The following is a 17400-nucleotide window of genomic DNA, read 5'->3' on the forward strand; positions in this document are numbered from 1 at the left end:
TTTTAATTATGAAATATAAGATGTGCATATTCATGAATTTATGCGGATAATTATCGGTCCAAAGGAAGAAAATTATTTGGCCAAATTGTGGGTATGCATGTGGTAATGAGTATGTGGCAATTATAAGGATTGCTCATGTGAAAAGTATTCGATTCAAATAAAGTTTTTTTTTTTTTTTTTACAGAGTTAATTGTCAGTACTTTGATTACTATGTTAAGAGTACCATTTCAGTTGGTGTTTTTTGCCCAAAGGCTGGACATCAATGTTGTGATAGGTATCTTGTTAAAGGGGCCCACCATATATGTGAAATTATTTTGTTATGTTTTAATTGTGAGCATATGTTTTATTGTTTATTGTTTCAGTTGATCTTACTCAAATATCTGGAAATCTAAGTTCAATCCCTAAGTTGAATGAATCGAACTTCAAGATTTGGAAAGAAAGCCTAGACATACTTCTTGTGTGCATGGATTTGGACCTTGCATTAAGGATCGATAAACCTACTTCTACTAAGGAACAGCCAAATACGGCTAATATAGAGAAGTGGGAACGGGCATATCGCATGTGTTTAATGATCATTAGACACTACATTTCGGAGTCTTTTCGGGGCTCTATCACAGAAAGTGAAAATGCCAATAAGTTCCTTGCTCAAATTGAGAAATATTTTGCTAAAAATGAGAAAGGGGAAGCAAGTAGTCTTTTGACTTCTTTAAATTCTATGAGGTATAAGGGCAATGGAAACATAAGGGAGTACATTATGGAAATTTCCAATCTCGCAAGTAAATTAAAGGCACTTGATATCGAGATAAATGAAAATTTACTCGTGCATCTGGTACTTATCTCTCTTTCTGCACAATTCACTCAGTTTAAAATAAGCTATAATACTCAGAAAGATAAATGGAGTATTAATGAGCTTATCTCACAATGTGTTCAAGAAGAATATAGGATTAAAAGAGAAAGGACAAAAAGTACTCATTTAGCAATAGGCTCTCGTAATAAGAAGAAAAGGAGAATTGTGGATGCTGCAGAAGGGACAATTCAACAGACTAAAAACAAGAAACAAGCTACTGAAAATCCTTGTTTTTTCTGCAAAAAGAAAGGTCACTTCAAGAAAGATTGACCCAAGTACGCCAAGTGGCGTATAAAGAAGGGTAAACTTCTTACTTTGGTTTGTTCTGAAGTTAATTTAGCTTCTGTACCTACAGATACTTGGTGGGTAGATTCTGGTGCTACTACTCACATAAGTATATCAATGCAGGGTTGTCTGTGGAGCCGGCCGCCAAGTGATGCTGAAAGATTCATCTATGTGGGTGATGACAAAGCAGTTCCAGTTAAAGCTATTGGAAATTTTAGATTACATTTAAAAACTAGTTGTTATTTGGATCTGAATGAGACTTTTGTTGTACCGTCATTTAGATGGAATTTAGTTTCTATTTCCAGTTTGGATAAATTTGGTTTTTCTTGTTCTTTTGGAAATAATAAAGTTAGTCTTTTTCAAGATTCTAAGCTTATTGGTACCAGTTCTTTAATTGATAATCTATATATGCTTGATTCTTTTGCTTCATTTAACAAGATCCTGTTATCTAATTCATGTGGTACAAAGCGTAAATTAAATGAGAATTCTGCTATGTTATGGCACAAGCGTTTTGGTCACATCTCTAAACAGAGAATTCAGAGACTTGTGTTAAATGGAATTCTTGATTCCCTTAATTTAAGTAACTTCAACGTTTGTGTGGAATGTATTAAGGGAAAACAGACAAACATAAGAAAATTAGGTGTCAACAGATGCTCAGACGTCTTAGAACTAATACATACAGACATTTGTGGTCCATTCCCTACGACCTCTTGGAATGGACAACAATATTTTATTACGTTCATAGACGACTATTCAAGATATGGGTACCAATATTTAATTCATGAGAAGTCTCAATCCTTGGACGTTTTCAAATCTTTCAAAGCTGGATTTGAACTTCAACTTGGAAAGAAAATTATGGCTGTCAAATCTGATCGTGGTGGTAAATATTAAGGTAGATATGATGGATCAGGTGAACAACGTCCAAGGCCCTTTGCCAAATACTTAGAGGAATGTGGAATCGTCCCGCAATACACTATGTCGGGCAAACCCAACATGAATGGTTAGTGGAAAGGCGAAATAGAACACTTAAGGATATGGTAAGAAGTATGATTAGTCATTATTCTCTACCAGAATCCCTTTGGGGTGAGGCACCTAGTAAAGCAATAGCCAAAACCTCTTATGAGTTGTGGACAGGAAAGAAGCCTAGTATTAGGCATCTTCACATATAGGGTTATCTAGCTTAGGCTAGGCCTTATAGGCCTAATGAAAGAAAATTGGACTCAAGAACTATTAGCTGCTATTTTGTTAGATATTCTGAGTACTCTCGGGATTTCAAGTTTTATGATCCCACTTCTAGATCATTGTTTGAGACAGGAAATGTTAGATTTTTTGAGGATGTTGAGTTTGGAGGGGGAAGATAACATAAGGAAAGTTGTCTTAGAAGAGGAATTGGTTTCTTTTCCTCATGTGATTATAAATATTGTTCAGGCTCCAATTCCTAACTTCATTATTAAACCAATTATAGAACAAGACAATATTGAATTCTCCGTTGTTGAACCTGAAGTTCACTCAACAACCTCAAGAAGTGCCACTAAGAAGATCTACTAGAGAGTGAAGAAGTGCAATTCCAAATGATTATATTGTGTTTCTTCAAGAACATCAGGATGATGTGGGCGTAATGGAAGATGATCAAATCAACCTCCAACAAGCTTTACAAAGTTCTAACTCTCAAAAGTGGATAAGTGCTATGGAAGAGGAAATAAAATCCATGAAAGACAATGACGTTTGGGAACTTGTCGAACTGCCATCAGAAGTGAAACTCATAGGTTGTAAATGGATATTTAAAACCAAAAGGGATTCACATGGCAATATCGAAAGATATAAGGCTCGTCTTGTTACAAAGGGTTTTACTCAAAAGAAAGGCATTGATTACAAAGAGACTTTCTCTCCGGTTTCATCAAAAGACTCTTTTTAGGGTAATCATGGCACTGGAAGCTCACTTTGATTTAGAGCTACACCAGATAGATGTAAAAACTGCGTTTCTCAATGGGAACATTGATGAGATGATTTATATGGTGCAACCAGAAAACTTTGTGTCTAATAATTCAAAGTCTATGGTGGGCAAATTAAAGAAATCCATCTACGGTCTCAAGAAAGCCTCTCATCAATGGTATCACAAATTCCATGAAGTGATAACCTCATTTGGTTTTGAGGTGAACATTGTGGAAGATTGTGTATATCACAAGTTCAGTGGGAGTAAACCAATCTTTCTGGTGTTATGTGTTGATGACAGACTCATAGCTAGTAATGATGTAGGTTTATTGCATGACACTAAGAGATTTCTCAAAAGAAATTTTGAGATGAAGTATCTTGGCGATGCTTCTCTTGTATTAGGAATTGAAATACTGCGAGATCGTTCTCAAGGTATTTTGAGATTGTCACAAAAGAACTACATTGAAAAGATCTTGAGTAGATTTAGCATGAAAGACTGTGCGTCGGGAGATACCCTAATCGCTAAAGGTGATAAATTTCATTTAGGTCAATGCCCCAAGACCACACTCGAGACTAAAGAGATGTAGAAGGTTCCCTATGCATCGGCCATTGGAAGTCTAATGTATGCTCAAGTATGTACGCGTCAAGATATTGCGTTCATAGTTGGAGTGTTAAGCAGATATTTGAGTAACCCGGGGATGGATCATTGGAAAGCAGCCAAACGGGTTATGAGGTATTTACAAAGAACAAAAGATTATATGCTCACTTATTGAAGATCAGAAGTTTTGGAGATCATTGGGTATTCTGATTCTGATTATGCTGGATGTCAAGACACTTTGCGATCCACTTCAGGCTACATCTTCATGTTGGCTGGAGGAGCTGTATCCTGGAAAAGTGTTAAACAAACACTTATGGCTTCTTCTATCATGGCTGCAGAGTTTATAGCATGTTATGAGACATCCAATCATGGAATATGGTTGCGAAATTTTGTCACTAGGCTGCGGATAGTGATTAGCATAGAAAGACTACTAAAATTATTTTGTGACAATAAATCGACTGTGATGTATTCCAATAACAACAGAAGCACTACGAAGTCAAAGCACGTAGATGTGAAGTTTCTGGTTGTTAAAGAAAGAGTTCAGAATGGTCAAATTTCGATAGAACACATAGGAACAAACTCTATGGTGGCAGATCCATTAACTAAAGGTTTACCACCTAAAGTTTTTCATGAGCATGTTGCTCACATGGATGTTAGTCACTTTTCTGATTCCATGGCTTAGTAGGAGTTTGTTATTGAGGATGTTCTTTGACCTTATTTTGTTTATTTTCTATATAAAATAAAGTTGATGGTTTATGTTTTATTATCTGAACTTGTTTATCATGCATGCAGTTTAGCATAAAGTTTTTTTTAGAATGATCTCATTAAGGAATTTGGACCAGTTGGAAATAGGCATGATCCAGATCACTTTGCATGTAGTTTCCATGTTATCTATCTATACTTGATCTATGTCATTGAATGTATTGGAATTGGTGATTAAGGAAGGTTTAGTTACAAGGGTAATGACGAAAGCCGCCTTGATTCCATGCTAATACAGGAGATAGACCCGATTGAACTAAAGGAGAATTCTATTATTGAAATAACCTGTTTATGCGCGCTTATGATTTATGTGATTTAATATATTAGGTACATAGACATAGTCCAAGTGGGAGATTGTTAGACATATTTAAATAATAATATGTTTAGTTAAAGTATGGGCTATGTATGTGGATTAATAATTTATCATATTGGGTTATTTTAGTAGATTGGGCCCTATTATGTGATCTAATTAATTAAGGCCCTAGATTCCTAATTGAGTATGGACTTAATGGGTAGAAGCTCATTCCTAATTAATTAAGGTTTAATGGGAACCCTAATTGAACTAGTATATAAAGAGACCGTAAGGCTATGGTCCCCGATATACCAAAACAATAAGCACTCAGTCTTTCTTGAATTCCATCTAGAGAAAGATCCCACTAAGGGCATTCGGAGTTTTGGTTGAGGAAGACCATAGTCATCCATCATCATCTTAAAGCTATCATGCATAGGTGAGGGCAGCTCATCATCGCTGGCCCAATAAGCTTCCCATTTCAGGGGTAAGATCGGATGGATAGTTGGGAACATAAGGTGTAAGACCGAATTCACTCCTATCCGTTGTAGGGATAGTAGATAGGTTGTTCCATTTAGTACTGAATTCAGGTCTTGAACAAGGGACCCCACCCTCTCCTTAGCCCGAGAGGGATTCAGTTTATAGGTTAGATCGTAAACCAATTGTTCATTAGAGGATCAGTGGAACTTAAGGAATAAGATGTAGTCTCGGGGGTAAAACGGTTTTTATGACCCAGCCGAGATTATGAACAACCTGTGAAGGATTAGCTTACTAATCATGGTTATATCAAATGGACACAAATATATCTATAGTGAGGGGAGTGCAACTACGGGACTTTAGTGGAATGACCTGTTGGTTAACAAATGTTGATTAATTAGGTGAAAGAGTTTTATCGGTTAATCTCGGATTGTTGGAGCCCATGATCTATAGGTCCATTAGGTTCCCCTACTAGCTCATATGGAATAAACTTAGAACAGTGTGATAGAATAATTCGAATTATTCGAATTAGGTGAAGAGAGAGAAACCGACAAGTATATGTGATATAGTGGTCGGATTTTCAATTTAGAGATACAGTTGACTTTTGACTTTGAAAAGTCAAACTTTAATCAACCTTATATTCAAATGTGATTTGAATTTCGAGAAAATGAATGCGGATCCGTGCTCGGGAGGTTAAAATTAGTCAACACAAAAAAATCATAAAAAGTCAAAATGTTGACTTTTTGGTCAAAGTTTGACTTTGACCAAATGACTATTTTGCCCTTTAACTAAAGTTAGTGGAAAAATCCAAACTTTTGTTGAATAATTCCACTAACAAAATAGTGGGCTAGATGTTGGCTTATAGTAGAGACATTAAGCCCACTTAGATAGTGGATTTTAGGTATTGAGTTTTTCTGGATTTGTTTCATGCAATTGTTGCATGACTTTTTTCTAATTGGGCTTTCAATTTTGGATTAAAGACTTTTGCCATTTTTTGCAAAAATTAGTTTTCATAAATGGGCTGAAAAATTAAAAACCCAAAATGCATTCTTATTTTTCATCTTTTTTCTCTCTCTCGGTTTTCTTCATCCATCGGGTCCCACAAACCGATTCTGAGTCCAGAGGATAGTAGGTCAACTTTAGTAGTGGTCCGAAAGAGATCAGGTCGAGATTCAGCGAGGAAAAGCGGTTTTCAGGAGCTTCAAAGGTAAGTTATTTACTGTTTTTTCATTCAATTTACATGTTAGTTTCCTTTTAATTAAAAGTAATTAGAGTGTAATTAGGTCCTAATTCCATTGCATATGTCTCATGTTCCATCATGTGGTATCAGAGCATGCTTTAATTACACTCAATTGCTTTTGGTGAGTGTTTTTTTTCCTTTCTATTCAAAGGTTGAATGAAATATGGACTAAAGTGGATTTATTATGATTTTGACATCGTTTTTCTTTAAATTTCTTGTGGAAATTTGTAATTGCTCACATGTTTATGAGCATTAATGTGTGAAAAAGGGTCTATAAATTTGTTGGAGTCATTAGAGTTGAAATTAGGCTGTAATTTCTTGATTCTGGAAGACAGGACAGAAGCAAAATTGGAGAATTTTGGATCATAGACCCAAATCTGCTCCCAGACCCGAGAAGAGAGCTCCCAGACCTGACCCGAGCAGCGGTCCAACTCGGTTTGAAGAAGCCCTGTACGCACGTCTGCTTCGCACGCCTGCCTTGCCTGGATCCGACGCGCGACACGTGCACGGTGCGTCGACCTGGTTCGTCGCCCGCTTGCTAGCGCCCGCACGCCCACTCCGCCTCTATCGACCTGCCCCGTGTCCGCTTCCGTTGACTACACCAGCGCCCGTTGACCAACCGATCTAGATGGTCTGGACCGGTCTGTTTGACCTGGCTGAGCCGGTTTTACCGGTTCAACTTGGTTTTTGGTGTATTTGGGCCGGTTCGAGTGGTTTCTGAGCGGTTTCAGATGGTTCAAAGTGTTTGAAGCCGGTTCTGGGAAGCTGATTGCTGTTTTTGTGTAATAAATTAGTTATTTGTTTGTTTTTAATGCCAAAATCGGTCCACTTTAGTGTTGTTTACCTATTATGCATGTGATGTATAATGTTGTATGATTATGTGTGCATATAGTATACCATATAGTTTTAAAACCCCACCATAGGAAAAGCATGTGACATGCATTTGTTATATCTTATAAGTGTTATAAAATAAATATTATGCATGCTTAGTCTTAATATAAGTGTTATATTAAAGCATGTTTGATTGAAGGAAGCATGTTATAGATGAATGCTTAGGTTATAATTGTTATAATTTATTTTATAATTGTTATAAAATAACCTAGACTTCTAAATTCTATAACAAAGATAAGATGCATGCTCATTTAGGGTTAACCATCGAGCAATCCCAATTTTCATAGAAAATAGGTCGATATATTGTAAAACCGAAGTTACAAGAAAACTCTTCTGGCAAGATCTTGACAAAAAGTCAGATAAGAAGACTAAGGTTTATGGTTTTTAAGTTGACGGTTCACGGAACACCTACTACCTGGAGATCGAGCCGGTGTTTGAGTTAAGTTAAACCGGTTTTATGAGCATGCGGTGAGGTAATAAAATTTATTTATCACCTAGACAGCGTAGGTTAAAAATCCAGTATAAAAGTTATACTCGGATGCATCACCTAGACTTAGGATATGTTTAGTTAGCCGAAATGTATCGCTAAGTATTTTATACCCTAACCATCTAGAACAGTTCAACTGGAGAGAAGTAATGTACTTTTAGCTCTAGCGTCCCTAAGAGTTTACACCGTAAGATTCATGCTTGGCTTTGGGCCGCCCTGGGAGCGGACTCCATTCGGAGAGTGTTTGCATGAGTCAATACCAAGGTGAATAGGGGAAGTTGTTCATAGTAAGTGGGAGAAGGAAGTGTGTCAACACATCCTACAGTCTCTTCTATTAGGTCGCATTGTGAGATTCCTATAATGCGCCTACATGTCTGCCCTGGAGCGACCTTACCAATCGGAGGGTTGTATTATAGGATTCAGAACTTCGCGAACTCTAGAAATTGATAGCGTCTCTCAGGTCCATTTTCATTCTTGTCTTTCCAACTTCGGAGCATAATGATTCCAAACTTTGAGGTCTGAAAATGGAGGGTCACACTTACGAGAATTACTAAGTGTTAGTAAATTCTTGACCAAATTAGCGATAACTGAGTTACTATAGGAATAAGAGTTATTCTGGTGATAGTATCTAGTCAAGATAGTCTTGGTTCAACGGAGGAATAGTCAATCACCCCTCGGTGAAGGTTATTCTAAACCATTGAAATATCGTTGCAAAATATAATGATGAAGGGTACATTATTAGTTTTTTTTGCTAAACTTGATTGGATTTAAAAGATTAATGTTTTTTACTAAAAAGGATCTATTTTTCTTTTCAACATGACTAGCTCTTTAGATCAACTCTTAGCTTCCGAGAAACTTAACGGTGACAACTAGTCAACATGGAAAACAAATCTGAATTCAATACTAGTAATAGATGACCTGAGATTTGTCTTAACTGATGAATGTCCTCAGGCCCCTGCCTCGAAAGAAGCACAAGGTAAATATGATTTACTAGTTGCTGAGACATGTTTAGTGGAGGATGATACCTCAACCTAGATATTGGATTCAGGAGCCACTAATCATATTTTCTTCTCTTTTCAGAAAACTAGTTCCTGGAAAAATCTTAAAAAAGGCGAGATCATCCTCAAGGTTGAAACATGAGAGGTTGTCTCGGCCGAAGCAGTGGGAGACTTGAAGTTGTTTTTCAATGATAGATATATCATACTTAAAGATGTTTTGTATGCTCTTAAAATGAGACGGAATTTGATATCTATCACATGTATATTGGAACAAATGTATAAAATGTCTTTTGAAGTTAATTAAGCGTTCATTTTCAGAAAAGGTATTCAAATTTGTTCTGCTATACTTGAAAACAACTTATATAAATTAAGACCAACTAAAGCAAAATTTGTCTTAAATACTGAGATGTTTAGAACAGTTGAAACTCAGAATAAAAGACAAAAAGTTTCTTCTAATGCCTATCTATGGCACTTAAGACTTGGCCACATAAATCTCAAAAGGATTGAGAGATTGGTTAAGAATGGACTCCTAAATCAGTTAGAAAACAATTCTTTACCTCCATGTGAGTCTTGTCTTGAAGGAAAAATGACTAAGAGATCTTTTACTGGAAAAGGTCTCAGAGCCACAATACCCTTAGAGCTCGTACATTCGGACCTTTGTGGACCGATGAATGTCAAAGCTCAAGGTGGGTATGAATATTTCATCAGTTTTATTGATGATTATTCAAGGTATGGTCATATTTACCTAATGCATCACAAGTCTGATTCTTTTGAAAAGTTCAAAGAATATAAGGTTGAGGTTGAGAACCAGTTAGATAATACAATTAAGACACTACGATCAGATTGAGGTGGGGAGTACATGGACTTAAGATTCCAGGACTATATGATAGAACACGGAATCAAGTCATAATTCTCTGCACCTAATATGCCTCAACAGAACGGTGTATCTGAAAGAAGAAACAGAACCTTGTTGGACATGGTTCGCTTAAATGATGAGCTTTGCTAAGTTACCCGATTCTTTTTTAGGACATGCATTAGAGACTGCTATCTATATTTTGAATAACGTTCCCTCTAAAAGTGTTTCATAAAGATCTTATGAGCTATGGAAAGGGCGTTCGACGCACGTGTTGGTGCAAAATCCTAAAAAATTGGAACGTCATTCAAAACTATGCCTATTTGTAGGTTATCCAAAAGAAACAAAAGGTGGTCTATTTTATGATCCTTAAGAGAATAAGGTATTTGTATCGAAAAATGCCACATTCTTAGAGGAAGACCACATAAGAAGTCATCAACCTCGCAGTAGACTAGTATTGAATGAAATTTCCAAAAACGCTACAGATAGAGCTAGTTCATCTACTAAAGTAGTAGATAAAACTAGTACATCTGGTCAGTCACACTAGCCTGACCGTTACTTGGGTTTAACAAAAACACAAATCGTCATACCTGATGACGGCATAGAAGATCCATCGACCTATAAATAGGCGATGAAAGATGTGGACTATGATTAGTGGGTCAAAGCCATGGAGCTCGAAATGAAGTCTATGTACTTCAATTCTGTCTGGAAACTTGTAGATCAACTAGATGGTGTAAAACCAATTGGTTGTAAGTGGATCTACAAAAGAAAACGAGACCAAGCCAGTAAAGTACAGACTTTTAATGCTCGACTTGTGGCAAAGGGTTATACCTAGAGAGAGGGAGTGGACTATGAAGAAACTTTCTCTCCCGTTTCCATGTTAAAGTCGATAAGAATACTCTTATCCATTGCCACCTTTTATGACTGTGAAATTAGGTAGATGGATGTGAAGACAGTCTTTCTAAATGGTGATCTTGAGGAGAGTATCTATATGGCTCAACTAGAGGGGTTTATTGCATAGGGTCAAGAACAAAAGGTTTGTAAGCTTCAAAAATCCATTTATGGGTTGAAACAAGCTTCTAGATCTTGGAATATAAGATTTGATACTGCGATCAAATCTTATGGCTTTGAACAGAATGTTGACGATCCTTGTGTTTACAAGAAGATCGTTAATTCTACTATAGCGTTCTTAGTTTTATATGTTGACGATATTCTACTCATTGGGAATGAAGTAGGTTACCTAACTGACATCAAGAAATGGCTAGCAACACAGTTCTAAATGAAAGATTTAGGAAATGAACAGTACGTTCTCGAGATTCAGATTATTCGGAACCACAAGAACAGAACACTAGCCATGTCTCAAGTAAATTATATAGACAAAATGTTGTCTAGGTATAAGATGCAGAATTCCAAAAGATGTCTGTTACCTTACAAACATGGAATTCATTTGTCAAAGGATCAATGTCTTAAGACACCTCAAGAGATTGAGGATATGAGACGCATTCCCTATGCTTCCATAGTAGGGAGCCTGATGTATGCAATATTATGTATTAGACCTGACATATGCTACACAGTAGGGATAGTCAGTAGGTATCAGTCCAATCCTGGATATGATCATTGGACTGCCGTTATAAATATCCTCAAGTATCTTAGGAGAACGAGGAACTACATGCTCGTATATAGTACTAAGGATTTGATCCTTACTAGATACACTGACTCTGATTTTCAAACCGATAAAGATGCAAGAAAATGTACATCGGGATCAGTGTTCATTCTGAATGGAGGAGTAGTAGTGTGGAGAAATGTGAAGCAAAACTGTATTTTGGACTCCACAATGGAAGCTGAATACGTAGTTGTTTGTGAAGCAGCAAAGGAAGCAGTATGGTTGAGGAAATTCTTGACAGATTTGGAAGTCGTTCCAAATATGCATCTGCCTATCACCCTATATTATGATAATAGTGGTGCAGTTGCAAATTCAAGAGAACCAAGAAGCTACAAGCGTGGCAAGCATATTGAGCACAAATATCATCTGATCTGGGAGATTGTACATCGTGGAGACGTTGTAGTAACCCAGATATCTTTTGAGCAAAATATTGCTGATTCTTTTACAAAGGCCCACACGGCTAAAGTGTTTGAAGGTCACCTACAGAGTCTAGGTCTACGAAGTTTGTAAACTAGGACAAGTGGGAGAACTTTTGGGTATATGCCCTAGTTTATTGTATTCATATGTTTATTGTACTCATATGTTTCTCACTTAAATTCAACATTGTGATATTCCATTAGGAGTTTTAGTCCAAGTGAGAGTTTATTGGATTTTATGTCCTAAAACTCGTAGTTTGTAAATTAATAAACATATTCTGTTTTATTTTTCGATAAAGTTGTTATTGAAATTGTAATCTTGGATCCAATAAACTAAGGTCCTGAGGCTATTTAATGTAGTTTGAACTTTATGTAGTGACATAAAATGTGGATCAAGTTTAAACATATAGCCAAAATGATCTATAGTATATGAATAAGATTGGGCGCCTTATTCTAGGGACACTATGGATGCGGCCCACTTTGTAGTTAGTACAAACAATGTGATCCTGAATCGTTCATATAGAGATATGTGAGTGGGGGCATCCTATGCAATGAGTTTGCATAAGACTGAACCATGAAATAGTCACTTTTTACGTTCTAAATGCCGTTTTATGTATAAAACTGACTATTTCGTTAATTGATGACCTAGGTAACTTAATCTTAATCTTGAGTTAACTATGAACTCCTGTTCATTCAGAATTATCCTTAAATCTACATAGGTGAGGGCAGCTCATCATCGCTGGCCCAATAAGCCTCCCATTTCAGGGGTAAGATTGGATAGATAGCTGGAAACATAGGGTACAAGACGGAATTCACTCCTACCCATTATAGGGATAGTAGATAGGTTGTTCCCTTTAGTACTGAATCTAGGTCTTGAACAAGGGGCCACACCCTCTCCTTGCCAATGAACGCTGGCACGGTCAACGGAGGCATGGGTGCACGAGGCTGCACGAACATGATGGAACACGAGACATACGCAGTGGAATTAGGACCTAATTACACTCTAATTGCTTTCAATTAAAAGGAAACTAGCATGCAAATGGAATAAAAAAACAGTAAATAACTTACCTTTGAAGCTCCTGAAAACCGCTTTTCCTCGCTGAATCTCGACCCGAACTCTTTCGGACCACCACTAGAGTTGACCTACTATCCTCTGGACTTAGAACCGGGTTGTGGGACCCGATGGATGAAGAAAACCGAGAGAGAGAAAAGAGATGGAAAATAAGAATAAATTTTGGGTTTTGGGTTTTTAATTTTTCAGCTCATTTATGAAAAATAATTTTTGCAAAAAATGGCAAAAGTCTTTAATCCAAAATTGAAAGCCCAATTTATAGAAAAAAGCCATGCAATAATTACATGAAACAAATCCATAAAAACCCAACACCTAGAATCCACTATCTAAGTGGGCTTAATGTCTCTACTATAAGCCAACACCTAGCCCACTATTTTGTTAGTGGAATTATCTAACAAAAGTTTGGATTTCCCCAATAACTTTAGTCAAAGGGTAAAATAGTCATTTGGTCAAAGTCAAACTTTGACCAAAAAGTCAACATTTTGACTTTTTATGATTTTTTCCATGTTGACTAATTTTGACCTCCCTAGCATGAATCCACATTCATTTTCTCGAAATTCAAATTACATTTGAATATAAGATCGGTCAAAGTTTGACTTTTCAAAGTCAAAAGTCAACTCTTTGACTTTTTACATCTTTGACCATTTCCATTATTTCCGAGCTTCCAAATATGAACGTATTCATATTCTTGATATTTAAATCACATTTAAATATTAAAGTTGTATCTCTAAACTGAAAATCCGACCACTATATCACATATACTTGTCGGTTTCTCTCTCTTTACCTAATTCAAACAATTCGAATTATTCTATCATACTGTTCTAAGTTTATTCCATATGAGTTAGTAAGGGGAACCTAATGGACCTACAGATCATGGGCTCCAACAATCCAAGATTAATCGGTAAAACTCTTTAACCTAATTAATCAACATTTGTTAACTAAAGGGTCATTCCACTAAAATCCCGTAGTTGCACTCCCCTCACTGTAGATATATTTGTGTCCATTTGATATAACCATGATTAGTAAGCTAATCCTTCACAGGTTGTTCGTAATCTCGGCTGGGTCATAAAAACCGTTTTACCCCCGAGACTACATCTTATTCCTTAAGTTCCACTGATCCTCCAATGAACAATTGGTTTAAGGTCTAACCTATAAACTGAATCCCTCTTGGGCCAAGGAGAGGGTGGGGCCCCTTGTTCAAGACTTAGATTCAGTACTAAATGGAACAATCTATCTACTATTCCTATAACAGGTAAGAGTGAATTCCGTCTTGCACCCTATGTTTCTAACTATCCACCCGATCTTATCCCTGAAATGGGAGGCTTATTAGGCCAGCGATGATGAGCTGCCCTCACCTATGCAGATCTAAAGATAATTCTGAGTGAACAGGAGTTCATAGTTAGCTCAAGATTAAGATTAAGTTACCTAGGTCATCAATTAACAAAATAGTCAGTTTTATACATAAAGCGGCATTTAGAACGTAAAAAGTGACTATTTCATGGTTCAGTCTTATGCAAAATCATTGCATAGGATGCCCCCACTCACATATCTCTATATGAACGATTTAGGATCACATCGTTTGTACTAACTACAAAGTGGGCCACATCCATAGTGTCCCCAGAATAAGGCGCCCAACCTTATTCATATACTATAGACTATTTTTGCTATATATTTGAACTTGATCCACATTTTATGTCACTACATAAAGTTCAAACTACATTAAATAGCCTCAGGACCTTAGTTTATTGGATTCAAGATTACAATTTCAATAACAACTTTATCGAAAAACAAAACAGAATATGTTTATTAATTTACAAACTATGAATTTTAGAACATAAAATTCAATAAACTCCCACTTGGACTAAAACTCCTAGTGGAGTATCACAATGTTGAATTTAAGTGAGAAACATATGAGTACAACAAACATATGAATACAATAAACTAGGGTATATACCCAAAATCTCCATACCAAGACAAATCGCCATTGCTTCAAGTGTCTTAACCTCACTGCATCTACGTATGAATTTTGACCTGCAAGACGGATACGACCTAGGTGGTCCTGAAGCACCCACATTAAGCCTTCTGCCTTAGAAGCAGGGCTCCAAGCAGCATCAGGGGTTCAACATCCAAAACGTTTCCTCATGTGGTTGCCAATCGGTAAGAGTAGTGAATGTAGATGGATGACGCATCACCATCGTATCTTTCTCATCAGACCCGACCAAATCACTGCTCCTCTCCCGTATATGTCGGCTAATTGTGACTCACAAATGGACCATTCACCTGCTAGAGAATTATTCATCGCTTCTCAAATATGCCAGACAATTATCACAATTTCATCCCATTCTACGGAGAAGATACGATCAAATAGCCAATGTCAATAGTCTTGATAACTCCATAAAATCTTGCCATCACAAAGAACACTAATATTAATAGAAATAAAACGAGGCCAAATCTCCTTGAAAACCTGACAATGCCACATTAGGGGTGAGATTGATCTCACAATACTATTTCACTATATAAAAAAGATGTTTATGTAAGTTTTCAACTTGTACACTAGCCTTGATAGGCCATAGATATTATTCAGAAAATAAATTTACTTCCACTAAACCTATAATTCATAATTATCAATCTTATTTACTTCAAGATTCTATATGTGATAATTATTGCATGGAACTTATAAAAATACATCTAACGCAAATACTTTATGGAGATCACAAATGAATTTAAATATTTGAAGCTTTGTGTGTTACTAGATCAAAAGTTAATAAACCTTACAAATTTCAACTTCATATTCATCATACAATTGAGAGATAATCAACTCTTACAATCATCTAACATAACTCCAAAAAGAGCTAGTTAATGTTGTTTTTTAAACAAAAAAAACGTCTCTTGACAATCAAATGACACCCATAATAATTGAAACTATTAGTAATGAGACAAATCTTTTCTCTCTATATATTTCATTTTAAAGGCAATATGCATGAACATCATCACTATTAATCATGCTAAACTGTGGCAAAATATTAAAAGCAAATTGGCCCACATTGGAAAAGTTTAAGTATGGTGAGTTTGAAGCACTATAAAAGGAGTCTACGTCTCTGGTTTCAAATTGTATCAGTTAGAAACACTTTAAGTTTGAGTGTGCTAACTCTAGTAAAATTTCTTTTTTGTATTCTCCAATTCGAGAGAAGAAAAAAGATGAGATTGCTACAAATGTTTTGAGAGAATGTTTTCTTTGTAATTGGGGCTAGACATAGATTTTGATGCGGAAGAAAAGATATTTAGACTAAATCCCATGGCTAAACAAGGAAAATTCATCCCTTAAAAAGGACAGAGCATTCTCAAAAGAACACAAGTTTTATATTTAATTTTCAAATGATAATAAAAAAGCTTACTACTACAACCCTAAATTTATTATTTATAGCCTTGCACATCTAATAAATTCTAATTAAACATTAGTTAATCTATATTAACAACTACTAACTAAAATATACTAATTACTTCTAATTCTCTTCATCAAATTTATATGTGATTGTAATAAATTTTCATATAGTGAAATTTTTCTAGTCTCTGGATTTTTCTTTGGGTTTGGAGTTTTTTCACGTTAATTTTTGTATTTTAAGTTTTATTGCTTTATCTTAATTTATCTATTATCTTATCTACTTATTCCTACAGAAGTAGTGAGAGATTTTCCCTCGCAAATAGTATCAGAACTTTAGGTTCATAGTTTTTTGAAGTTTTTAGTATGCTCTATGGTTGCAACATTGTTTGAACTTCCACATCAGAAACGAATTCTTGAAATCGCCTGCAGTATTATGAATAGTTTAGGTTATTCAATATTTACTACTTTTTTAGGAGTGAAGCAAATGCATCCAGTATTATGAGCTTAGTAAAGTTTGATGTGGAGAAATTTGATGGAATGATCAACTTTATGAAAATTGTACGTCAAGGATGTGATAATACAATATGAGTTACACAAGCGTGAGTTAAACAGTGATGACGGTTTAATGGAGTATGAGTATGATAGGTTCAAAGGTAAAATAAAATGCACACAATCTAGGCACATGAAAAAGGCAAAACAAATTCAACAACGAAGATAAGTTGTTGGGAATGCACACAATCTAGGCACATGAAAAAGGCAAAACAAATTCAACAACGAGCTCTGGATTAGATGTTGACGTTGCACACATACATTGGCTTGACAGTTATGCAAAGTGTAAGAAGGAAGTTATGGATGGCTGGAGAATTTTCGGGTGAGTCAAGTAAGTAGAAGTTGCACAACAAATTTTAGCAAGGTTTTATCAACATGTGATGAAAAAGAAAAATTTTGGAAAGTGGTATTCCAAGTGGTCTATTCGTTATGGCGGAGTGAGTTATAATTCTCTATGTTGAGACTAATGATTGTCGATGAAGATAGTGATTGCAATAGAATTGTAGATTCTTCAAATATCTTGTCAAGATGGAATTTAATTTGTTGAGTTTTGACAAAAATATTAGAAGTGCACTTATCCCACAATGAAAAAGTTCAAGAAAGTGGTAGGTTCCAAAGACTATATGTAAAAGGAACTTATATCTTTGGGCTTCAAATTGTCC

General features: G+C 35.9%; 1 pseudogene; it reads left to right on the forward strand.

The window, feature by feature from the left end:
* Nucleotides 1–382: 382 nt before the first annotated feature.
* Nucleotides 383–7055, forward strand: LOC150032708 (uncharacterized; annotated as a pseudogene).
* The last annotated feature ends 10345 nt before the right edge of the window (nucleotides 7056–17400 follow it).

This window comes from Benincasa hispida, chromosome 11, assembly GCF_027475165.1.
Source record: "Benincasa hispida cultivar pf3 chromosome 11, pf3_genome.v1.1, whole genome shotgun sequence".
In the NCBI taxonomy this organism is placed as follows: Eukaryota; Viridiplantae; Streptophyta; class Magnoliopsida; order Cucurbitales; family Cucurbitaceae; genus Benincasa; species Benincasa hispida.